This window comes from Colletes gigas, unplaced genomic scaffold (assembly GCF_013123115.1).
Source record: "Colletes gigas isolate AHSC1104 unplaced genomic scaffold, ASM1312311v1 Colletes_gigas_Sc00011, whole genome shotgun sequence".
NCBI classification, from domain to species: domain Eukaryota; kingdom Metazoa; phylum Arthropoda; class Insecta; order Hymenoptera; family Colletidae; genus Colletes; species Colletes gigas.
In genome coordinates this window covers 347,421-361,951 of record NW_025106640.1, presented here as the reverse complement: position 1 = coordinate 361,951, position 14,531 = coordinate 347,421, and the positions used below count along the sequence as shown (strand labels likewise).

The window sequence follows — 14,531 nt, the reverse complement described above, 5'->3', positions numbered from 1 at the left end:
GGAATTCCTTTTAAGAAGAAACACTAGGTAAATAGTAGTCAGGGCCTGTAGGGGCTTGTTTTTGACGAATATATTACGCAATAAATAAAAAGGAATTTTTTATTATTTAAAAAAATTTTTTAAACACGATTGGCCCATCCCCCGAGTCGATTTACATTGTTTAGAGTTCATTTACCAAAATTCCAAATAACATGCAAGTGATGTGGGTTGAGTATCGAGTGCGCGGGGAGAGGCAAACGATGTGTGACCAAAGGCGTAATGAGTCACACTCCAACGCGACCGATCGAGCGGGTACCAGGTACCTCGCGGCACGTTCGCCACTTTTATCGCGGAGGCATCGAAGCAATTTTCTTGGCGCGCCATTGCCATTCCCCGCTACGCCGTGAAACGAGCAAAAATTAGCCGTAATGCGGACGTACCGTGCCCGATCGCAGAAGAAACATGGCTATCTTGGACGAAAACGAAGACAATTCGAGCAATAAAAACTACTCCAGCGCAACGAACGAGAAACCCGTCTGGCTAGATCCCCGCTAGATCCACCCTTTACACTCGATCTTTCTTTTTTAATTTCCCGTAAACGTTTTGGTAATCTCAGCGGTTCAACGACACTTCTCGATTTTCGATCGTTAATGTTACCCTTTGAAAGTATATTCTAATTATAAATTATTAAAATAAACGCTGTTCGAGAATTTGTAATTCGTAAACATGGAAGATACGTAAATAGGTTTCCAGAATCTGGTCTGAACGAATCGAACGAAAAGAAATAAAGAGAGAAGCGATTGGTAACGTAAGCGGTACGAATTTATGATGCAAACGAATAAAGAACTTATGGATTGACTTAGCAATAGAAACACTGGTGGAAGCTGCGGGAAACTGAAGATTATATTTTTTACAGGCACACGGTCACTGTCCATGATCCATATACGGGTCATAGTGCTGGGTTATTGGATAGGCCTTTAAGAGGTCGGACAGTGAACGCGTTAGCTTTTAATAGAAGTGGTTTATTCCTACCTAAAATTCGCATCGAAATTATGAAATAATTATGATAAATACCTGCGATGAAAAATTTCTTTGGAAATTAGCTGTGGATTCGTCTATGTTAAGATTTCGTGACTTACCTGAAACAAAATGGAGAAATCGAGTCAGTGATAAAGAATAACAGATGGACATCGAAAGATTAAAACTATTTCTTTAAATTTTAGATCCCTATTTAAAGAGGATGCATTTGTACTATTTATGACGAATAGCAGTATGGAAATGATAGAAAACGCACGACTGACCACACAATGAAAGTAATCGTCCATTTCACCTGTCTAATGTCACGTAAAGAGAATGGAAAGTCTTTCTGGGAAACGGACCAAGAATCATAAAATTGATGTGAAATTTAGTTTTGCGTCACGGCATTTTGAAATAGTATTTACTGCAATTGTCCAAACGAGTGTAACCAGCCGGCCAACATCGTTTCGATACAGTTCGTTAGTTCGCTATCGATCAATCAATTTAAACGCACTATAATAAATTCGAGAACAGAATACGGTAAATGTTCCAATTATCGACCGAATTTTTGAAGATCGATCGACTGACAACTTAAAACATGTTGCAAAATGATTTAGAGAAATCCTTATGTAAATAAATGCTATTTCTATTTATTAAAATAACATGTACGTAATCGAGTTATCGAACAGTTCTACTTTTCACAATTTCAACAAATGGAGCGACGACGCATGGAACGCGTAAGGTTTAAGAATTATGGCGCGAACGGGAAGGTCGTTCAAAATTTGTTTAAATAGCTGATGCAACCTGCCCGAGCAAAACGCCGTGTATTTAACGGTGACTCACGGTTGAACGTCTGCATCGCAAATGAGAATTAACTAAGGTGACGTTGCAAAGAGTCATTAAACGATCCTCTCTCATACTCCTCGCGGCGTAAACGTCGAATGATCCATATAAGAAAAAAAATTCACCGTGAATCATCGGTGATCCACCAAACGCCCCGAGCCTACGCTCGAGTGTTTGCTATGGTATACAGAGTGTTCTATTAAAATTAGAATCCCGACTACATTTAAGCGGAGACTTGAATCATTGAACATATCTATTTTTAATAATAATTTCCACGTGGAAAGTATGTACAAAATTCAATATTACTGAGAAGTTCGATGATCTCTCAACTAATAATTTTTTTTTGATATCTATGAAATTGATTATAAATATTTGTTCCTGCATGCTATATACGGTTCGTAGCATAGTTTGTCAAATGTGCAGTAGGGAGAAATATTTCTTCCTTCGACTTGATAATTTGGGTTCGAAAGGGTTAAGTGAGAATTTCCTTTTCTGACATCCGTTCCCATCGGACGATGACGCAACAAATGGGTCGCGGAACGTTATCAATGCAAGATTATTATCCTGGTCGAGCAGTTTGAGGGTTGTGCAACGCGTACCTGGACGCAATTACAGGTATCTGCGTAAAACGTATCCGCGCGCTGCAGGGAAAGGTAAATAAATGTCAACCTACCATTACGTAACCCATAGAAAATGCCATTTCATGCGTTCCTAGCGACGTACCGGCCGCACAATTGAGGACAATCGTCGAATGCAAAGAAAACGTGCGAGCAAAGTCGGACTAGGTAACTTAGCGTCGGTCGTTCGTTTATGTAACTTTGGCCGGGCGTTATTTCATAAGTGGCAATTGATTCAATTTGGAACGACCGCGAGAATGAAGCGGCCCGTCTAACACCCATTCAGAGTCCTCTTTCAAAATGTAAACGAGATATCGTGCGTCTCTTCGACGGTTAAAAAAGCCACGGCGATGAGAGCCAAGAAGCACCTGCCGCGTAGAGATCAAAACTTTCCATCGTTACGATCGTTTTCCCCGACCCTCTTTTCCCTTTTCGATATTCCGTTTACCAGGATAACAACAAGAAAGCCAGAATTCGACAGTGATTTCTTTTTATTCGAGGACGATACGTGATATCAGAGACCTGGTCGCGTTTGGACCTCTGGTAACTAAATGCACGGATCGTGGGGCTAGGGAAATAAACGACTCGAGAGTTTATATCATAGAATTCTGTGTAATTGGACAGGAGTAAGCATTATGGTGGATATTCCCGAACAGGAACTGATAAAGACCTACGCGAAGATATGTTTGGCCAATAGAGGTCGAAACATTCGCCAAGAAACTACCGCGCAGAGATCAAACTTTCCATCGTTACGACCGTGCAATTTTCTCCGACTTTCTTCCCTTTTCGATATTCTTCTTGCTGGAACGAAATTTCGATAGCGGGTTCGTTTTGTTCGAGGGACGATGCACGATACGAGTTCGAGGTCTGGTCACGTTTGGGACCTCTATCGACTGAATTGGGTCCCTGTAAAAGTGGTCGAAGAAACAAGAAATATATTATAGTAGATGAAACAAGAGATTGCGAGAGAATCTCTGACCATTGTCTGATGGGGATCTAGACGTTCGATAGAGGTCGAAAACCTTTGCCAAGAAACTTCTGCACAAAGATCAAACTTTCCATCGTAACTAGCAATTTTCTCCAACTCTCTTCTTAGGTCTGCTCAGAAGTCAACATTTTTCAAACATAATAATAATAAAACTACTACTAATGGATCTTTAAACATAATAATAAAATTAAAATTCCAATTGTGGCTTCTGTTTATTTAATTGCATTGTAATATATAGTTCCAAAACTTGCAATTGGGTAAAGTGTGTTGCAAGAAGAAATTATTTAAAGAATAAAGAATAGGATAACTAGTCACGATCCGATGAGGATCTGGATACTTAATCAATAAAGGTCGAAACGTTCGCCAAGAAACTTCTACGCAGAGATCAATTTCTCCATCGTTACGGCTGTATAATTTTCTCCGACTCTCTTCTTCCCATTTCGACTTTCTTTTGATCATAGTAATAACCTCGAAATTCCGATAGCGGCCGTTCCTTTTTCTTTCGTTTCGATATTTCAGAGACGATTGAATATTATTTTGCATTCATGCAGCATTTTAACCGCCATTAATTCCGTTTCGAAAGACAAAGAGACTGTGTATGCCATTAATCGCCAGCTGCAGCAATTCGCGATAGGAGAACGATATATTCTATCTCGAGCGTTGTGAACACTGACATTTGCTTCGCGGATACGGCTCCTAGCATTCCTTTTTATTAGAATTGTGCCAGAGATTTCGAAAGAATTCTGGAGACCAGTAACTTCAAACAATAAGTAACTGATAAATAAATAAATAAGTAACTTCAGATGAAAATTTTAAATAAAGAATAAAAAACAAGCTATATATTTCGAAAGAATTCTTGAGACCAGTAACTTCAAACAATAAGTAACTGATAAATAAATAAATAAGTAACTTCAGATGAAAATTTTAAATAAAGAATAAAAAACAAGCTATATATTTCGAAAGAATTCTTGAGACTAGTAACTTCAAATAATAAATAACTAATAAAGAAATAACAAGTAACTTCAGATAAAAATTTCAAATAAAGAATAAAAAAACAAGCTATTTATATATGTTATAAAAAATGGTACAAGAGCTGATAATGAAAATAAAATATTTAATACGTTTTAAAGTTCGAAGGATCATCTGCTTTGGGTGTATTAGTTGTTTTGTCACACACTAATTTGCCATAATACAAACAACTGTGACTACACTTGCGTACATAGTTCTCTTTTACTCATTTTCTTGTATCTTACTTACATCGTTAATCATTTTAACACATATGATCCATGACATCAAACTAATGACTCTGCAAGTACGGTTCGGAAAAAACAGGAATTTTATCGTAATTTATCAATTGAGACGGTCTCTTTACTATCGCATTAATACTGTTTTATTAATTATATACTAATTGCCTGTAAACTGGTAATATTCGCAAAGTTTTGAACGCCTCGATAACACGAAACGAAGCTACTCGACGACTTTTTGCCGCGAAACTGTACCCATGATCCCCGATTGTAAGTTACGATCTGTTTCGAATTACCGTGGGTGACTTCAACATAATCCATAATGTTGATCGTAGTCGTAATAAACCAGTTATTGTTTTTCATTTTCGATACTATAAAAAATGAATAATCTACATTGCTCAAGAGAAAAACATCGATTAATCAGAAGCAATAAACGACAAGTTACCACGCAACTATCCTTATTAATCATTTTTTTTTTTTCATAATTCTGTTCGTTCTAATACAGCATATTGTCTACACTTTTGTGGCTAACTAGATGACTAGCTACCGAACGAAGCTATAAAGATTACCCTTGGAAGATATTCGCCACGTGAGAGGAATTCGCCATTCCGCCCATAAAGTGTGTTTTTTATGGTAACCTTAATTAAGAATTTATTAACGTTTCGATTCTGTAGATTTTGCTTCCTCTGTATTCATGTGTAGCAGACCAATGGAAAAAAATATAATACGTGAGCATCAATATTTACAATCTATTATACTTACAATTAATTATGAAAGGTTTCAAATTAACTCGAATAGAAAATGATTTATTTTATTTCAAGTCAACCCCCATAGTAAATATAATAAAATCAAAGAAATTACGAGATAAATCGCGGCTCAGTTTCGTATTCGTGGCACTTGAAACCTTAATTAAGCACCTATTAACGTTTCGATTCCGTAGATTTTGCTTCCTCCGTGAAGAAAAATATAATAACGTAACGTGAAGTGAGCATCAATATTTACAATCTTATTAGATTTACAATTAATTATGAAAGGTTTCAAATTAACTCGAATAGAAAATGATTTATTTTATTTCAAGTCAACTCCCATAGTAAATGTAATAAAAATGAAGAAATTACGAGATAAATCGTGATTCAGTTTCGTATTTGTTGCACTTAAGACCTTAATTAAGCACCTATTAACGTTTCGATTCTGTAGATTTTGATCCTCCGTGAAGAAAAATATAATAACGTAACGTGAAGTGAGCATCAATATTTACAATCTGTTACATTTACAATTAATTATGGAAAGCTTCGAATTAACTCGAACAAAAAATGATTTATTTTATTTTAAGTTAACCCCCATAGTAAATATAATAAAATCAAAGAAATTAAGAAATAAATCGTGACTCAGTTTCGTACCCGTGGCACTTGAGACCTTAAGGGGCCTTTCTACCTTGTGGGATTTAAAAAATCGAATTTTTTTTTGCGTTTTCTTTTAGTATGTAGTCTCGAAAATATATCTACCAAATATTAAATTGAAATTTGAGAAACTAATAAAGTTATAGCCTGCTGTAATGTACCACACGCAGGTATAACTGGACATAAACTTTAAGTTGCCGTTCTACTTTGTGGAATTAAAAAAATTGAATTTTCTTTTAGTTTGGAGTCTCGAAAATATATCTACCAAATATTGAATTGAAATTTGAAAAACTAATAAAGTTATAGCCTGCTAAAATGTACCGCGCGCAGGTATAACAACTGGACATAAAACTTTAAAGCTGTTTTGAAAAAACTATTCAAGATATCAACATGAAATTTATACAGTATCTTTAGAACTGGTCTCCCTATAGCATGAACTAGGATAATTGCGATATATGCAATACTTTTTCTTTTGTTAACAAAAAAGCCGAATATATGAAAATATTCATTATTTTTTCGTAAAATAGCTATTTTGCTATTTTTTGTTTTTTTGAACAGATCCTAGTTCATGCTATAACCACACTCATCTACATTAAGAATATTGTTCGCGAGATATCACATACGCAGTCGGGCACCGGTTCGTAAAAATTGTTGTTTGTTGATCAACAAAAACAGCGTAATCAATAGATATTATGCGTTGCAAAAATTTGTAAATATAGCTAAATATATAATAAATGTATCTACGAAACACGGAATTAATCGGTCTTTGATAGCCCGCAAAAAAAAATCACAAAGAAACGTATTTTTCGTGCCTACAAGGTAAAATGGCCCCTTAATTAAGCACCTATTAACGTTTCGATTCTGTAGATTTTGCTTCCCCTGTATTCATGTATAGCAATCCAATGGGGGAAAAAATATAATAACGTAACGTGACGTGAGCATCAATATTTACAATCTAATACATTTACAATTAATTAAGAAAGGCCTCGAATTAACACATTGACTGCCACGTCACCCATATATGGGTGACATGAATTTTCATCGATCAGCTAAAAAAATTAATTCTCATGATTACATGTTAAAGGAAATAAATCTTGATAGGACACTTAAATTTTAACGAGGCTGTAAAAATAAGTTCTATGACAAATTGTGGATATGCTAGTTTCCAATTATCCAAAAAAAGAGTATTCTTTTCGTAGACTATTTGAGGGATTTGGTCTGGCAGTCAACGTGTTAACTCGAATAAAAAATGATTTATTTTATTTAAGAAATTACGAGATAAATCGCGGCTCGATTTCGTATTCGTGGCACTCGAGACCCGTCGCAAACAAGCTCTTCAATTTCGCTTCTGAAGTCGGCGAGGAGCGCGCCGCGACCGGGAAACGATCGGCCTTTTTTTCCAGCGCTCGTTTCCTCGAAGCAGGTGATACGCTCCGCGACATCGAGCTTCGCGAAAACGAGGCTGCTTTGCATTCCGCGGCGAGTGAATTATGGGCAACGGGGGTGCCGTGGCGCGTCGAGCGGAAAGAAAACACGATCTCTCGTTACGCGTCGCTAAAGAACAAGAATAAAGAGAGGACCGGAGAAACGGGGGAAAAGACGGAGAAGGAAACGGGGAGACTGTGGAAAGGACCCGTGGAGCGCGACGAAACAACAAAGAACGGGGCAACGTAGACCACCGAGGCGAAGTAGGAGGGGGCCAAAGGGGGAGGTAGTGGAGGAATGATCGAGCGACTTCTGCGCGAAAGAAAAGTGGAATCGCCTAGACTCGATCCTTCCGCGAGCCACGGCTAGGCAACCGACCGGTAGTCGACCCTGTAATAACCGACCAATAACCGACCAGTTCTGTAATCATCGTTCTGCTCGATCCATCAATACGTTTTGCTGCTAGAGGCGAAGACGCCTCGCGGTGCCCGTGAAAATAGAGCATTTTAACTGCCAAGCCCGGCAACTGGCCACGTTTATTACTGGATGCACCAGTCGAAACAAATCCCTAAGCTTTTGGATCTTCAGGACAATTCTGTAAACTATTTATTGGGAAGATGTAACAGAGGAAAATCAAAATCAGAAAAATGAAGACGAAGCGGACACTCAGCCATGGATACATAGATTCTCATGATTTGTCCATAGCTTTCACGCGAAAAAACAGTACATGTGCAATTTCCTGGAACGTTCCAGGGGAAAAAGAGAAAGTTTTCCTTCAAACGTTCGAAATGACCACGGCACGTACTTCAAACTCGAACATTCCGAACAAAACCGTCAGCTTAGATCCACTGCATACACAGGGTGTTCGTCCACCCCTTGGAAAAATTTTAATGAAAGATTCTAGAGGCCAAAATAAGACGGAAATGAAGAATATCAATTTCTTGATTGAGGCTTCGTTCAGTTATTAAAAAATTAAATTAAAAAATTTTAAATCGTTCTAAAAAAATTATTTCCAGTTGCAGGACTCGATTATAATAATTTTTGGTGAGTAGACGTACCCCTGAAATCCTACTCATTCTCGAGAAAAAAATTCGAGAATGTATGAAATTTTTCGTCAAAATTAAAAAATTTCAAATCGTCCTAAAAAAATTATTTTTGGTTGTGAGGGTCAATTATAATAATTTTTGGTGAATAGACATACCCCTGAAATCCTACTCATTCTCGAGAAAAAAATTCGAGAAGGTATGAAATTTTTCGTCAAAATTACAAAATTTCAAATCGTTCTAAAAAAATTATTTCCAGTTGCGGGGCTCGATTATAATAATTTTTGATGAGTAGACATACCCCTGAAATCCTACCCATTTTCGAGAAAAAAATTCGAGAAGGTATGAAATTTTTCGTCAAAATTAAAAAATTTCAAATCATCCTAAAAAAATTATTTCCAATTGCGGGGGTCGATTATAATAATTTTTGGTGAGTAGACATACCCCTGAAATCCTACTCATTTTCGAGAAAAAAATTCCTTACCAAAAATATAATCTGAGGCTTGTTGTAAGGTGAGGACCTTTAAGAAATCATAATTTCTGGACGGATTGAAGGATTTTAATGATTAAAAATTCAAAGAATGCGTATTAATGGAGCTCTAGAGCCCCAGAAAAATGGGCTAGGGTTAATAACTTTTTAACGAAGCCTCGATCAACAAATTCGTTTCTGATTTTCGTCTTATTTTGGCCTCTAGAATCTTCCACTAAAATTTTTCCTAGGGGTGGCTAATCATCTTATATTCTACTATTTTTATTACTTTTTTGTTTTTTAAAATGGAACGATACATCATTTTATGTACCTAAGAGGCATGAAAGACGAATACAATGACCTACAATCCAAGGTCATTCAGGGTCGCTACAAGGCTGTTACGAAGAAAAATATTTCAAGAGGCAGATGTAAACGACACATTTAAAAATGTTAAATTTTATTTGACTCTCTGTTCGGTTACTGAAATAAATTCAAGAACGTACGTGTGGGCGCTGAGAAGTATCAGACCATCCTATAATTTCACGATAAAGCGTAACGAATTATTTGACGAGGTACTGCGAAACGTAAATTTCGCAGAAAAACACAAACGTCGTGCCAGTTTCACGGATAACACGTTGAAGAGAAAAGAGACCGTGCTTAGCATGCGAGTGGCGTTGTAATTGGCACGTCTTGCCGAGACACCAAATGCTCTTTCGAGGTTAGAAGTGCAATGCACTGTTGCGTTCGCTGTGCACCAGCAGAATGTTTATATCCATATAACGGTCTCCAAGGAAATGTCTATGAATAGATATACCGTATTTTTAAATTCCGTCAAATCACCTGCGATCGAAATGTTCCGACGTTTCGCGCGTACGCGTTTTAAAGTTTAGAAACTACCAATATATAAGGGGGAAAATATTAAAATGGACTGCCTTGGGCCACTTTCGTAACCGCTGATAAAGTTAATGTCTCGCCTCTTGTGAACTATGTTCATCGTTGAATCCGTATTAAAAACAATTTAAATAAGCCTACAGTTTCTTGCGAGAAGGAAACGTATCTCACACTGTAAACAATATCTACTTTATTCTGCTGAATAAAATCAACCCTCAAGATCACTATAAAAGACAGCGTCTAAAAACTTTTATTTCAGTTAAGGTGTCGAATTCTCAATGCAAAATACGATTTTAGCTGTGAATTCGTTGGACCTATAAAAATAAGCGCACACGTTCGACGAAGGAAAATCGGACTTTCTCTTTTGCACACTAATTTCAAATACGTTGCACAATCCGATCGTTCATCAAAAAATTCATCGTGGTCGAATATTTTACACTTTTCTAAATTACTGTGCAAAGGTAAACTTTATAGAACAGTATTTTGCAACCCAAGGGGCACAATTCTGCAAAGACGTAAGTAATTTAAGCGTCTCTTTTTGAATCTAATTTTTAATAAATGCTTCAATTTTTGAATTTTATTTTAAAAAATTATACGAATATGTTACTTAAATAGTCATGACTTTTTGTTTCGTATCGCATTATTTGTAATGTCGAGTGTGGTAAATATCATTTATTTATTTATTAATACGAGAATTTTGCACGTATTTAAATTCCCAGGAGGCTTTATTTATTTATACAATTGTTTATATTCGGTTAAATATTTGATCAATCAGAGTCAGCTTAAAGTAACATCAATGAATTGCAATAAATATAGCACTTTAGATTTTGTAATTGAAACAAAAAATATTACGTACAGCAATCATTCGAAGCAGATATTAACATTTCGTGAATTAAAACTTCGATTCATAATCTCTTTATGTGAATGAAACAAATGCAACCCAGTGATAAAATTTACATTTTTGCACAATAATTACGAGAAAACCGTAGATATTTCCCTTTAAAAATTTCCTCCGTTCTTATACAATGCGTCTAATGAACGTAGATTTGCATCTTCCACAATTTGCACGAGAAATCTATGTACGTGCCTATACACTGGGTGGCCCATCAAAAACAGAACAGCTAATTAGTTCCTCTGTCGTTAAAGATGGGAAAAAAACTGTTCGCGGCAAAAGTTAATTAGCTTCGCGAGGAGAATAAGATGAAAAGATAAAAGTCCTTTCCAAAGACTTATTTTTTCCAAAGTAATCGAGAACGCCAAATATATTCCCACGTGGGTACCTGTTTCCACATAGGTTTAACACACTATTTGTGCAAGCTTTAATCCTACTTGGTTGCACCTATACTGGTTGATCCATAAATCGTTTTTTATCGTAATTTAATTAATCGATATTTCTTGAGTAGGATATATAGGATTTATCCTAAATAATCGAATTTTATGATAATTAGATATTTTTATTAGAGATTATTGAATCGAAAATGTTTCTAGCTTTGGCTACGAAATACTGCTCGCCGGACGACTTTGGTTTTCTCTTACCCTATTATTATATTACACTTTTTACCCGACCGCTGGATTCGAGCAAAACCACGTACGCACCACATCCGCGCGTATCGTACGGCGAATGCATTCGCACGAAGGGGTCATTCGATACCCGCTTATCTGGATGACCCTCGTCTTGCACAACTGTGTCCTTAATCTTGAGCTCCGCGCAAAGAGAGACTCGGTAAAGCTCGATTTGCATGTACGCGGCGCCCGCAAAAAGGCGGGGTGGTCGAGGCGGAACGTTACGCAACCAGACGACGAACGTTGCGCCAAGTGAATGAAACTGGCTCCCATCCACGAAACGAACCCTAACAAGTGAGCCGCGACAGGCGTTACACACGCACCGATCTTGATAAAATGTTGTAACCGAGGGAATCGAAAAATATTCTCCGCTAAAATTAACCCTTTAAGCTGCTTTGCGTGGTCAAATTCTAATTTTTCCAACATTCAGAAGAGAATTTTTCCCCGATGGTTTCACTACCCTAATTTCAGCAATGTAACTAACTAATTACTGGGCCAATAAAACAGTGTAAAATTTTTCTCCGTGTGAACAAATCATTTTCAGAAAATTATTAACCCCTTGACGTACGATTTAATTTTTAATAATTTTTCGAACGTATTTAATTTTGTTCGAATTTGTTCATACAAGGAATGACCACGAAAAAGAATACATTTGTTTAACGAATACCTCTTGAATGTAAAAATGTGTTAATTTTAATATACTAGAGTTAGACACGTTATTGTATGGTAAAGGGTTAAAACAGTGTTTTCTAAGGAAGAGGAATTAAAGCGTTATGTTCATTCGATACCGTTTAATTGTGCTTTATGGCATGTTTTCGTGTCTCTAATGGTGTTGGAGATACAATAGCTTTTCCCAATTGCGTTAGACATCCTGTACACCGACGAAGTTTCAGAATTTTTTAATTTCCGGACAGGGTATCTTTCCTTGTTAGTCGCGGACAGGTAATAATGGATTACACGGGACGTTGGAGGCGTCTTCGAAGAATTGGGACTACGGTTTTCGCAACGAAAGGATATTTCATGGATGCTCGTGTTTCAACGGACACGCTCTCTCCGTGAGAAAATAAGGATACCTGCGAAATCAGCCGCGAAGAGAAGGCTTCCTTTTATTCCGAGGCGTAACGGACTGTCGGATAGGATTATAGTGGTATTGAATTACCTCTCGTCCGTTCGGTCTTTGATAGTCGGGTCTCAGATTCGAAACTGTAGCTTCCACCAAAAACAAAGGGAATGCGTCGTTATCCAGTTAACTGCGCGGGCGCGCTGGTTAAACCGAATTTCCCCCCTGAAGATTATACGTAATGAGAAACGAGATTTAGGTATACCCCACGATGCTATAGATTTCAACACGTGATCAAGTTCTCAATGATGTTCATTTTACATTTTCATACAAATTCAACACGATTATTTTAAAGATACGACACTTTGTTATTTATGCCAGCAATTATGAGTCTAAGTAAAAAATTAAAAAAAATTGAATTTGACACTGACTCTGTACTACATAAAAATTATTAAAAACACTATGCACTGACGATTTTTTCACTAAGAAAACCAATACACTTATATAGATTCTAGAGGCCAAAATAAGACGAAAATCAAGAATACCAATTTGTTGATGAAGGCTTCGTTAAAAAGTTATTAACAATTAAATTCAAAAATTTCAAATCGTTCTGGAAAAATTATTTTCAGTTCCGGGGGTCAATTATAATCATTTTTGTTCATTACACATACCTTCGAAATCCTATCCACTTTCGAGAAAAAAAATCGGATAGATGCCTAAATTTTTCAACGAAAAAAAAAATTTCAAATCGTTCTAGAAAAATTATGTTCGGTTGCGGGGGTCAATTACAATAATTTTTGGTGAATAGGCATACCCTCGAAATCCTATCCACTTTCTAGAAAAAAATTCGAGAAGGTGTGAAATTTTTCAACCGAAAAAAAATTTCAAATCGTTCTGAAAAAATTATTTTCGGTTTGGGGGGTCAATTACAATCATTTTTGGTGAATAGACATACCCCCGAAATCCTGCGCATTTTGGAGAAAAAAATTCAGTACGTGCGGAGCTTTAAACGTGAATAACTTTTTAACAAAGCCTCCATCAACAAATTGGTATTCTTGATTTTCGTCTTATTTTGGCCTCTAGAATCCCTCAATAAAATTTTTCCCATGGATGGCCGAACACCCTATATGTTAGCATAGGACTGGTAAATGTGTATATTTGTGTTTCTTAAAACAATAAAGGAAGCGACGTAACTATCGTTTCCTCAATTCGTTCGTCAAGGATTGATGACGCTATTGTAGTCGAGTGAATAGGAAATGACTAATTAGCATTTACTTAAAACCGAAGGTTACAGAAATTTTTTTATTATTAAATAACTTTTAAGTCATTCGTTCGAACGAATTAACGTAAAACTCAACTCCATACAAGACTACAAAGGGTCGATACAAATATTTATTTGTTACATGTTATTTTTCAGTGGGAATTCCAATACTGCTAATCGGTGAACCAGTCGTGGTACACGGACAGGGAACGAATGAATTGTCCAAGATTACAGCACGGAAACGTCTATAAAATGTCTTGTTTGCTACGATGGTTGCGTGTATCTAGATTTCGCTTACTGTAGCCAGAGGATTGCCTTACGTATCACAGGACTGTAGTCGATACACGGATGTGTAAGCGATAACGAGTACGGCCTTGTATGTGCTTACGCTGTACGATTAAGTCCGAGAACTTGTTACACGAATACGTACACGATAACGACGTAAGTTTTGTTGTTTATACTTAGTCGCGGGCGAGTAACAAAATAATCGTCTTTGGTCTACGCTACACACCCTTTAACACTTTGACTGCCACGTCACCTATGTATGGGTGACAGAATTTACCATTATGATGCTAGAAAAATTAATTCTCAAGTTAAGACGTCGAGGGAAATAAACTTGGATAGAATTTGTGAATTTTAACAAGGTTACGAAACTAAGTACAGAAACAAATTTTAGGTTATGTAGCTCACAATGGTCTAGAACCAAAATTTTACGTTTGCAGAATATTATA

General features: G+C 36.6%; 1 protein-coding gene across 1 annotated transcript in view; it reads right to left on the bottom strand.

Annotated features, from left to right (window-relative positions):
* LOC122398428 (protein split ends-like) overlaps positions 1–14,531 on the bottom strand; it is a 108,718-nt gene that overhangs the window by 66,672 nt on the left and 27,515 nt on the right. The gene's annotated exons all lie outside the window — the stretch shown is intronic.